The 11,954-nt window shown below is 44.0% G+C and overlaps 2 non-coding genes across 2 annotated transcripts; both read left to right on the top strand.

Annotated features, from left to right (window-relative positions):
- The first annotated feature begins 4,543 nt into the window (after positions 1–4,543).
- Positions 4,544–4,620, top strand: Trnas-cga (transfer RNA serine (anticodon CGA)). The gene has a single exon. It is a non-coding gene; the product is annotated as a tRNA-Ser (tRNA).
- A 223-nt stretch (positions 4,621–4,843) lies between these two features.
- Positions 4,844–4,920, top strand: Trnas-cga (transfer RNA serine (anticodon CGA)). Its single transcript has one exon. It is a non-coding gene; the product is annotated as a tRNA-Ser (tRNA).
- Positions 4,921–11,954: the final 7,034 nt, after the last annotated feature.

Below are 11,954 nucleotides of genomic sequence, written 5' to 3'. Positions count from 1 at the left end.
AAACTGCAAAAAGGTGGGAATTTAAGGAGATGGGACCTGGATAAACTGAAAGAACCAGAGGTTGTAGAGAGTTTCAGGGAGAGCATAAGGGAACAATTGACAGGAATGGGGGAAAGAAATACAGTAGAAGAAGAATGGGTAGCTCTGAGGGATGAAGTAGTGAAGGCAGCAGAGGATCAAGTAGGTAAAAAGACGAGGGCTAATAGAAATCCTTGGGTAACAGAAGAAATATTGACTTTAATTGATGAAAGGAGAAAATATAAAACTGCAGTAAATGAAGCAGGCAAAAAGGAATACAAACGTCTCAAAAATTATATCGACAGGAAGTGCAAAATGGCTAAGCAGGGATGGCTAGAGGACAAATGTAAGGATGTAGAGGCTTGTCTCACTAGGGGTAAGATAGATACTGCCTACATGAAAATTAAAGAGACCTTTGGAGAGAAGAGAACCACTTGTATGAATATCAAGAGCTCAGATGGAAACCCAGTTCTAAGCAAAGAAGGGAAGGCAGAAAGGTGGAAGGAGTATATAGAGGGTTTATACAAGGGCGATGTACTTGAGGACAATATTATGGAAATGGAAGAGGATGTAGATGAAGACGAAATGGGAGATAAGATACTGCGTGAAGAGTTTGACAGAGCACTGAAAGACCTGAGTCGAAACAAGGCCCCGGGAGTAGACAACATTCCATTTGAACTACTGATGGCCTCGGGAGAGCCAGTCATGACAAAACTCTACCATCTGGTGAGCACGATGTATGAGACAGGCGAAATACCCTCAGACTTTAAGAAGAATATAATAATTCCAATCCCAAAGAAAGCAGGTGTTGACAGATGTGAAAATTACGGAACTATCAGTTTAATAAGTCACAGCTACAAAATACCAACGCGAATTCTTTACAGACGAATGGAAAAACTGGTAGAAGCCGACCTCGGGGAAGATCAGTTTGGATTCCGTAGAAATGTTGGAACACGTGAGGCAATACTGACCTTACGACTTATCTTAGAAAAAACTTTAAAAAAAGGCAAACCTACGTTTCTAGCATTTGTAGACTTAGAGAAAGCTTTTGACAATGTTAACTGCAATACTCTCTTTCAAATTCTGAAGGTGGCAGGGGTAAATACAGGGAGCGAAAGGCTATTTACAGTTTGTACAGAAACCAGATGGCAGTTATAAGAGTCGAGGGGCATGAAAGGGAAGCAGTGGTTGGGAAAGGAGTAAGACAGGGTTGTAGCCTCTCCCCGATGTTATTCAATCTGTATATTGAGCGAGCAGTAAAGGAAACAAAAGAAAAATTCGGAGTAGGTATTAAAATCCATGGAGAAGAAATAAAAACTTTGAGGTTCGCCGATGACATTGTAATTCTGTCAGAGACAGCAAAGGACTTGGAAGAGCAGTTGAACGGAATGGACAGTGTCTTGAAAGGAGGATATAAGATGAACATCAACAAAAGCAAGACGAGGATAATGGAATGTAGTCGAATTAAGTCGGGTGATGCTGAGGGAATTAGATTAGGAAATGAGACACTTAAAGTAGTAAAGGAGTATTGCTATTTGGGGAGCGAAGTAACTGATGATGGTCGAAGTAGAGACGATATAAAATGGAGACTGGCAATGGCAAGGAAAGCGTTTCTGAAGAAGAGAAATTTGTTAACATCGAGTATAGATTTGAGCGTCAGGAAGTCGTTCCTGAAAGTATTTGTATGGAGTGTAGCCATGTATGGAAGTGAAACATGGACGATAACTAGTTTGGACAAGAAGAGAATAGAAGCTTTCGAAATGTGGTGCTACAGAAGAATGCTGAAGATAAGGTGGGTAGATCACGTAACTAATGAGGAGGTATTGAATAGGATTGGGGAGAAGAGAAGTTTGTGGCACAACTTGACTAGAAGAAGGGATCGGTTGGTAGGACATGTTTTGAGGCATCAAGGGATCACAAATTTAGCATTGGAGGGCAGTGTGGGGGGTAAAAATCGTAGAGGGAGACCAAGAGATGACTACAGTAAGCAGATTCAGAAGGATGTAGGTTGCAGTAGATACTAGGAGATGAAGAAGCTTGCACAGGATAGAGTAGCATGGAGAGCTGCATCAAACCAGTCTCAGGACTGAAGACCACAACAACAGCAACAACTGACTTTTTGATCATCTGGTATATATATTATGACTTTTGAACACTATTAAAGTAAATAGATTGTTTGTTCTCCATCAAAATCTTTCATTTGCTAACTATGCCTATCAGTAGTTAGTAGCTTCAGTAGTTAGAATCTTTTATTCAGCTGGCAGTATTGGCGCTAGCTATATTGCAGTAGTTCGAGTAACAAAGATTTTTGTGAGGTAAGTGATCATGAAAAGTATAGGTTATTGTTAGTCAGGGCCATTCTCTTGTGGGGATTATTAAAAGTCAGATTGCGTTGCGCTAAAAATATTGTGTGTCAGTTTAGTGATGATCAGAATAGGTAAAGAGAGAAATGTCTGAGTACGTTCAGTTTTGCTCAGCTGTTTGAAAAGCAAATAACGTAAGCGGTTTTCCAGCACAGTAATTCATAAATTTTTCCAAGGGGACGTTTCAATGTTTGACAAGTATCTATCGTATAAGGAAAACGGACAAAGCTCTAAAATTATGGAGTATCATTGATGCCCGGTCCAAAGTAACGATGGCCCCGGGAAGTGTGGATGACTGCTTCTGTTACTTCGTCCTCAAAGCCCTTTTCGTCGCTGGTCGCTTCGCCACTGGCGTCTCTGTCTTCACAGAATCGGCTCATTTGATCGCCGATTTTGATATGAAGGGCACTTGCCACGTGCATCAATGCAGTATGGGGTACAGTGAATAGACATACGGGAAACTCTGAAGCAATGTTGACAATTCCGCTTCGGCTTGATGTTATTTTTGGATCGTATCTCCACCCAATGAGATTATTGACACAGTCGTTCACATTTTGAATGAGACCGCCCAGACAGCGCTCCAGCAAATCAAGTTTACTCAGAGCGTTATAAACAGGGGTGTCGGCATCGATAACGACTTTAAGTTCGGTTTTCAAACGCTCACAGACTTGGTACTTTTTGGAGCTCGCGTATATTATTTTGGGAAACAATTCTTCAATTTATATACATTCGAATCCTGTAACCATCATCATCATCATCATCATCATTTAAGACTGAGTATGCCTTTCAGCGTTCAGTCTGGAGCATAGACCCCCTTATACAGTTCCTCCATGATCCCCTATTCAGTGCTAACATTGGTGCCTCTTCTGATGTTAAACCTATTACTTCAAAATCATTCTTAACCGAATCCAGGTACCTTCTCCTCGGTCTGCCCCGACTTCTCCTACCCTCTACTGCTGAATCCACGAGTCTCTTGGGTAACCTTGCTTCTCCCACGCGTGTAACATGACCCCACCATCTAAGCCTGTTCGCCCTGACTGCTACATCTATAGAGTTCATTCCCAGTTTTTCTTTGATTTCCTCATTGTGGACACCCTCCTGCCGTTGTTCCCATCTACTAGTACCTGCAATCATCCTAGCTACTTTCATATCCGTAACCTCAACCTTGTTGATAAGGTAACCTGAATCCACCCAGCTTTCGCTCCCATACAACAAAGTTGGTCGAAAGATTGAATGGTGCACAGATAACTTAGTCTTGGTACTGACTTCCTTCTTGCAGAAGAGAGTACATCGTAGTTGAGCGCTCACTGCGATCTTGTAAAAAAAAAAAAAATTTACAGGTTTTTCGACCGTCACCCTGCGTTTCCCCTTAAGAGCCTAGGTCTTATTATGTACACTCAATGTGACTGTTTTAATAAGACCCACTTGATGGCTAACGCTTAACAATTTATGCCAGTAAAAATTATAAAATCGTAACTTCCCATTTATCCCCCTAACAGAGAAATAAATTCACTTTCTAATATAGTAAATAGCATTTCCCTAAACCTCAAAATTAAAAATAAGAATGGGCCTTAATTGATACACGTACCTTATTGGTGACCGCCTTCCCTTCGCGCAATTACAGCGAAAATTTTTTCTGGAACTTGATTTGTCGTGTAAAATCTTCTTCTTGGACGGGGGGGGGGGCACAAACAACGGACTCTGTTGACGATTCAGTTTCGTGTCGTAAAAGATAGACATACAAATTGTTCCAGTTCTGTTGATTGTAATACATCTGATTACATCTACTTAACTTTTCAGAATTACGCAGATTCGGTTCATTCGGGAGTACATGAAGCTATAGAAAGGAAGAGAAACTTTTGAATGTAGCTGTCAGAAATCGTCATTATCTCACGAGTACTGGCCGTTGTCCTAACAACCGCCGGTAATATTGGAGCCAGAGATTCTACACTATGTTGTCAAAAGTATCTGGACACCCCCAGAAACATGAAACTTCCTGGCAGATTAAAACTGCGTGCCCGACCGAGACTCGAACTCGGGACCTTTGCCTTTCGCGGGCAAGTGCTAGTTCTGCAAGGTTCGCAGAAGAGCTTCTGTAAAGTTTGGAAGGTAGGAGACGAGATACTGGCAGAAGTAAAGCTGCGAGACCGGGCGTGAGTCGTGCTTCGGTAGCTCAGTTGGTAGAGCACTTGCCCGCGAAAGGCAAAGGTCCCGAGTTCGAGTCTCGGTCGGGCACGCAGTTTTAATCTGCCAGGAAGTTTCATATCAGCGCACACTCCGCTGCAGAGTGAAAATCTCATTCTGGAAACATCCCCCAGGCTGTGGCTAAGCCATGTCTCCGCAATATCCTTTCTTTCAGGAGTGCTAGTTCTGCAAGGTTCGCAGAAGAGCTTCTGTAAAGTTTGGAAGGTAGGAGACGAGATACTGGCAGAAGTACAGCTGTGAGACCGGGCGTGAGTCGTGCTTCGGTAGCTCAGTTGGTAGAGCACTTGCCCGCGAAAGGCAAAGGTCCCGAGTTCGAGTCTCGGTCGGGCACGCAGTTTTAATCTGCCAGGAAGTTTCATATCAGCGCACACTCCGCTGCAGAGTGAAAATCTCATTCTGGACCCCCAGAAACATGTTTTTAATATTAGCCGCATTGTGCTGCCACCTACTAGCAGGTACTGGATATCAGGGACCTCGGCAGTCATTAGATGTGGTATCACCGCCAGACACCACACTTGCTAGGTGGTAGCTTTAAATCGGTTTGGCGACGAGGATGGGATTCAAACTGTTGTGGCGTAGCAAGACAGCCACGCCACTGGGAAGTAGCCGAAAGGCACGCGTACACACACGCCGGCTGGCGTGAAGTCTGGAACAGGATACTTTGTAAACGCTATAGAGAAAAGTATGCAGTTCCTCGGATACTTAACTTTACTTCATCCTTGTGGTACATCGCTCTTGACGATACAAATGAGACTTTAATTACAAGCACTGTAAGGCTAATGGCGCCTTGCTAGGTCGTAGCCATGGACTTAGCTGAAGGCTATTCGAACTGTCTCTCGGCAAATGAGAGAAAGGCTTCGTCAGTGTAGTCGCTAGCAAAGTCGTCGTACATCTGGGGCGACTGCTAGTCTGTCATTCTAGACCTGCCATGTGGTGGCGCTAGGTCTGCAATTACCGACAGTGGCGACACGCGGGTCCGACATGTACTAATGGACCGCGGCCGATTTAAAGCTACCACCTAGCAAGTGTGGTGTCTGGCGGTGACACCACATCAGACATCGAGAGAGAGCAGAATGGGGCGCTCCGCAGAACTCACGGACTTCGAACGTCGTCAGGTGATTGGGTTTCACTTGCGTCATACGTCTGTACGCGAGATTTACACACTCCTGAACATCCCTAGGTCCACTGTTTCCGATGTGACAGTGAAGTGGAAACGTGAAGGGACACGTGCAGCACAAAAGCGTACAGGCCGACCTCGTCTGTTGACTGACAGACACCGCGGACAGTTGAAGAGGGTCGTAATGTGTAATAGGCAGACATCTACCCAGACCATCACACAGGAATGCCAAACTGCATCAGAATCCACTGCAAGTACTATGACAGTTAGGCGGGAGGTGAGAAAACTTGGATTTCATGGTCGAGCGGCTGCTCATAAGCCACACATCACGCCGGTAAATGCCAAACGACGCGTCCTTTGGTGTAAGGAGCGTAAACATTGGTCCGTTGATCAGTGGAAAAACGTTGTGTGGAGTGACGAATCACGGTACACAATCAGGCAATCCGATGGCAGGGTGTGGGTGTGGTGTCGTGGGGTTCGCTACCGTGTGGTTTCCTACGAGCAGTGGCACACTGAACCTGTCAGAGGCCCGGACTGGCAAAAGAAATCGAGTCTCCCCTCGCTGCCCCCCCCCCCCCCACCCTCCTCAGCACACAGGATTTCTCCGAGAGTTTCAAAATGCAGACGGAAGGAAGTCCCACATTGCTTATCATCTTCATTTTGTGTCGTGATAATTTACAAGGTATACTTGAAAAAAGAGACAGCATTGGTCGTATACTTTTTACTATCGCAAAATCGATTTCCTGTCACTGAGTGACCATCTTCAGTGCTACATTGTGTAACTTAAATTAGGATGCACTGTTGTCACTAAGCTTACGGCATCCTAATTTAAGTTACACAATGTAGCACTGAAGATGGTCACTCATTGACAGGAAATCGATTTTGCGATAGTAAAAAATATACGACCAATGCTGTCTCTTTTTTCAAGTATACCTGTTATCTGGTCGTAGTGCACAAGACAACATGGAGTCACCAATCAATTTACAATGTATAACGTTATTTTACGTAACACTGAAAGTGACTGCTCTCATAACCTCGTTAGTATTATTTAATAGCTATGTTGCCCCTCATACGACAGAAATCATTACATGATTTCTGTTGTTCGAATCTGTCTAGCGGTTCTGGCGCTGCAGTCCGGAACCGCGGGACTGCTACGGTCGCAGGTTCGAATCCTGCCTCGGGCATGGGTGTGTGTGATGCCCTTAGGATAGTTAGGTTTAAGTAGTTCTAAGTTCTAGGGGACTTATGACCTAAGATGTTGAGTCCCATAGTGCTCAGAGCCATTTGAACCCTTTTTTTTTTTTTTTTTGTTCGAAACTATTATTTATGTTTCGCTACTAAGTCGGCATAGGGCGAGCAGGGTGTATAAAAATTAATTCCTATTTCCCAAACCAAGAGGAAGGTCACTGTCTACATAAAACTTCGTTCAGTGCATGGTGGAGGGTACTTTACTTACGGATTTCAACAAAAGCCACAGTGTTGCTCCGATCTTGATGAAATTTTGTACGTTTGATCTTCAAAACAAGGGGAACCTCACCGTCTACGTGAAGTTTCATACGGTATATGGTGGAGGGTGCCTTACAACAGAATTACACACCATTTGACTGATCAGCTTGGGAGTTGTTGGCTCATGTATGTATGTTTTCGTGGTGAAGGCATTTACACAAGCCAACGTATGCTGGATGGCGTATGGTTGGCCTACCTTTAAATAAATTCAACATCGTCTCGTCAATCAGCATGAAAGTTGGCAGATATACGTATTTTTTCATAGACAGGGGAAGAGGAGATGGGAGGCGGAGGAGGAGATATACGGAGAGAGGAGGACGTGATGGGGGCGGGGAGGGGGGGAGTAGTTGCATCCAGAGAAGTGAGAGAAACAGATCAAAAGAGAGAGCGAGCAGCAGGTAAACAGAGAAAGGGGGAAGGTGACGAATGACTTATGGATCACTGTAATAAATACATAAATTAGGGGTGTTATTGTGAATTTGATGTACTATTAGAAAAAGCGCAGGAGTAGATGAACAGAGACGGGAAGATGGATGGAGAAGGAGAGGAGGAGGAAGTGTTGTGAGAGAGGGGGCAGATGGAGGAGATGGAAAGAGAGACGGATGGGCGGAAGCAGAAGGTGGATAGAGAGACGAGATACGACTAAATGGACAAGAGAGATGGGGGAAGAGGGGATGAACTGGCATAAAACTGGGATGAATAAATATGCGGGCAACGCCGGGTTTACTGTTAGTAATTAGATAAAGATTTACGCGACAATGGGCGTGTTCATCTGAAAGAAATTACAGAATATTTTCCTGTGGTTAGATGCGGCGTATAAACTCTCGATAACTAGAGTGTTGTTCTTGATGTCTACAGATGGTAAAATTCGTTGCTTAATATACACTCCTGGAAATTGAAATAAGAACACCGTGAATTCATTGTCCCAGGAAGGGGAAACTTTATTGACACATTCCTGGGGTCAGATACATCACATGATCACACTGACAGAACCACAGGCATATAGACACAGGCAACAGAGCATGCACAATGTCGGCACTAGTACAGTGTATATCCACCTTTCGCAGCAATGCAGGCTGCTATTCTCCCATGGAGACGATCGTAGAGATGCTGGATGTAGTCCTGTGGAACGGCTTGCCATGCCATTTCCACCTGGCGCCTCAGTTGGACCAGCGTTCGTGCTGGACGTGCAGACCGCGTGAGACGACGCTTCATCCAGTCCCAAACATGCTCAATGGGGGACAGATCCGGAGATCTTGCTGGAAAGGGTAGTTGACTTACACCTTCTAGAGCACGTTGGGTGGCACGGGATACATGCGGACGTGCATTGTCCTGTTGGAACAGCAAGTTCCCTTGCCGGTCTAGGAATGGTAGAACGATGGGTTCGATGACGGTTTGGATGTACCGTGCACTATTCAGTGTCCCCTCGACGATCACCAGTGGTGTACGGCCAGTGTAGGAGATCGCTCCCCACACCATGATGCCAGGTGTTGGCCCTGTGTGCCTCAGTCGTATGCAGTCCTGACTGTGGCGCTCACCTGCACGGCGCCAAACACGCATACGACCATCATTGGGACCGAGGCAGAAGCGACTGTCATCGCTGAAGTCGACACGTCTCCATTCGTCCCTCCATTCACGCCTGTCGCGACACCACTGGAGGCGGGCTGCACGATGTTGGAGCGTGAGCGGAAGACGGCCTAACGGTGTGCGGGACCGTAGCCCAGCTTCATGGAGACGGTTGCGAATGGTCCTCGCCGATACGCCAGGAGCAACAGTGTCCCTAATTTGCTGCGGTCTTGGCGTGCATCCGTGCGTCGCTGCGGTCCGGTCCCAGGTCGACGGGCACGTGCACCTTCCGCCGACCACTGGCGACAACATCGATGTACTGTGGAGACCTCACGCCCCACGTGTTGAGCAATTCGGCGGTACGTCCACCCGGCCTCCCGCATGCCCACTATACGCCCTCGCTCAAAGTCCGTCAACTGCACATACGGTTCACGTCCACGCTGTCGCGGCATGCTACCAGTGTTAAAGACTGCGATGGAGCTCCGTATGCCACGGCAAACTGGCTGACACTGACGGCGGCGGTGCACAAATGCTGCGCAGCTAGCGCCATTCGACGGCCAACACCGCGGTTCCTGGTGTGTCCGCTGTGCCGTGCGTGTGATCATTGCTTGTACAGCCCTCTCGCAGTGTCCGGAGCAAGTATGGTGGGTCTGACACACCGGTGTCAATGTGTTCTTTTTTCCATTTCCAGGAGTGTAGATGACTCCACCAAAGTTCATCTAGTCGGAATTTCATCTTTATAAAATGAACTACGTGATAATCAGCTGGAAAATGCTCCTGCTGGAGCACAGTAAAGGCAAATATGATCGTGTTTAAAAGTCTGTGACAGAAATGTGGGCTACCAGCTGTCTGAGTCCTCATTCCGCCTTCCTCACCAAACATTCTGGAAGTTTCACAGGACGAGTGACCATTTTATGTAAGAAGTTTACCAAGTAAAATTTCAGTTTTGTTGAGATAAAAATTCGCCGGCCGGAGTGGCCGTGCGGTTCTAGACGCTACAGTCTGGAACCGAGCGACCGCTACGGTCGCAGGTTCTAATCCTGCCTCTGGCATGGATGTGTGCGATGTCCTTAGGTTAGTTAAGTTTAATTAGTTCTAATTTCTAGGCGACTGATGACCTCAGAAGTTAAGTCGCATAGTGCTCAGAGCCATTTTTGAGATAAAAATTCAATAAATAGCAGATTGTGTATTTGAACTTTAGAAATACCGTTAAAAGCGTACTTTTGTGAATGGGATCAGCCAAATACAAATAATTAGTTTCGTATGATATGTATGACGAAACTCCAGAATCGGCAAGTTAACTTTGCGAAATTTTTGGTGCTGACCGACGACGACACTGTCTGGGAAACGGTGACAACTCCTGCACTGGGGGTGAGCGACTGGGGTAGACACGCAGTGGGGGTGGCTCACAAGGGGAGGCCGCCAATTGTGAAATTCAGATTCGATTCATACTGCGCATAATAAAACCTCATGGCCAGAGGTGTAATGTGGCAAAGCACCAAGATGCGCTTCTCAGCCGTTGTCGAGAAAATCGACAGTTAAAAGAAACCGTTCGGTGAAATACTCTCTACGATTAATAATTTTCTACAGTGTGGTGGCGCAGCGGTAAGCGCTCGGGTTCGCAATCCGAAGCCGGATCGAATCCCGCGGCATGCAACTTTTTTTTATTATTAGTTTTTTGTAATTCAAATAATATATATATATATATATATATATATATATATATATATATATATATATATAAACTATTAATGAATTGCTTATGCATGTTGGTGAAGGCGGATCGCTCTCCAATTGTACCGCCTCCATTTTTCCGTCTGTTGAACAGGGTGTACCAAAGCTGTCCCGTCCGCACTGATTTTCGACGATGTTATGAGTTGCGCTAGGGACCGCACCTACCTTCTTTCGAAGTTAACAGGCAACTACGCTGTTATGCGGCGGCTCGTTTCGGCCCATTCAACATCTGTCCATCAAGTGTAGCGTGCGAGTAACGGAGTTTATATTTCATACCTGCCACATTAAATTTGTGTTCGTGGGGTCTCTATTCTAATTCGAACGTTTGACTTACGCTATACGTATTCGTTTCGGAATATCGTTTCTACGTCTTAGCCGGCCGCGGTGGTCTAGCGGTTCTGGCGCTGCAGTCCGGAACCGCGGGACTGCTACGGTCGCAGGTTCGAATCCTGCCTCGGGCATGGGTGTGTGTGATGTCCTTAGGTTAGTTAGGTTTAAGTAGTTCTAAGTTCTAGGGGACTTATGACCTAAGATGTTGAGTCCCATAGTGCTCAGAGCCATTTTTTTTCTACGTCTTCCGTTAACTATACGTGGTAAACATTATGAAGACAGTTAATAACATTTGTGAAATACAACTTTGTTTGCGGGAAACATAATGGTGTTCGAAGTCGCCAGTTTTTCCACGACAAACGACTTTCAACAACTTATTATTTGCGTAATTGTTGCAACTGAGTATATATATATATATATATATATATATACTTATTTGCGTAATTGTTGCAACTGATTGCCGGGAATTATATATATATATATATATATATATATATATATATATATATATATATATATATATATACTCAGTTGCAACAATTACAATATATATATATAATTGCAACTGATTGCCGGGAATTTTATATATATATATATATATATATATATATATATATATATATATATATATTTCCCGGCAATCAGTTGCAATTATATATATATATATATATATATATATAATTCCCGGCAATTATATATATATATATATATATATATATACTCAGTTGCAACAATTACAATATATATATATAATTGCAACTGATTGCCGGGAATTTTATATATATATATATATATATATATATATATATATATATATATTTCCCGGCAATCAGTTGCAATTATATATATATATATATATATATATATATATATATATATATATATATATATATATAATTCCCGGCAATCAGTTGCAATTATATATATATATATATATATAATTCCCGGCAATCAGTTGCAACAATTACGCAGATAATAAGTATATATATATATATATATAAGTATATATATATATATATATATATATATATATACATTTGAATTACAAAAAACAAATACCAAAAAGAAAAGGTTGCATGGCGCGAGATTCGATCCGGCGACCTTCAGATTACGAA

Source organism: Schistocerca cancellata, chromosome 11, assembly GCF_023864275.1.
Source record: "Schistocerca cancellata isolate TAMUIC-IGC-003103 chromosome 11, iqSchCanc2.1, whole genome shotgun sequence".
NCBI lineage: Eukaryota > Metazoa > Arthropoda > Insecta > Orthoptera > Acrididae > Schistocerca > Schistocerca cancellata.
Note: the sequence above shows the minus strand (reverse complement) of the source record. Positions and strands in the feature narration are given on the sequence as shown.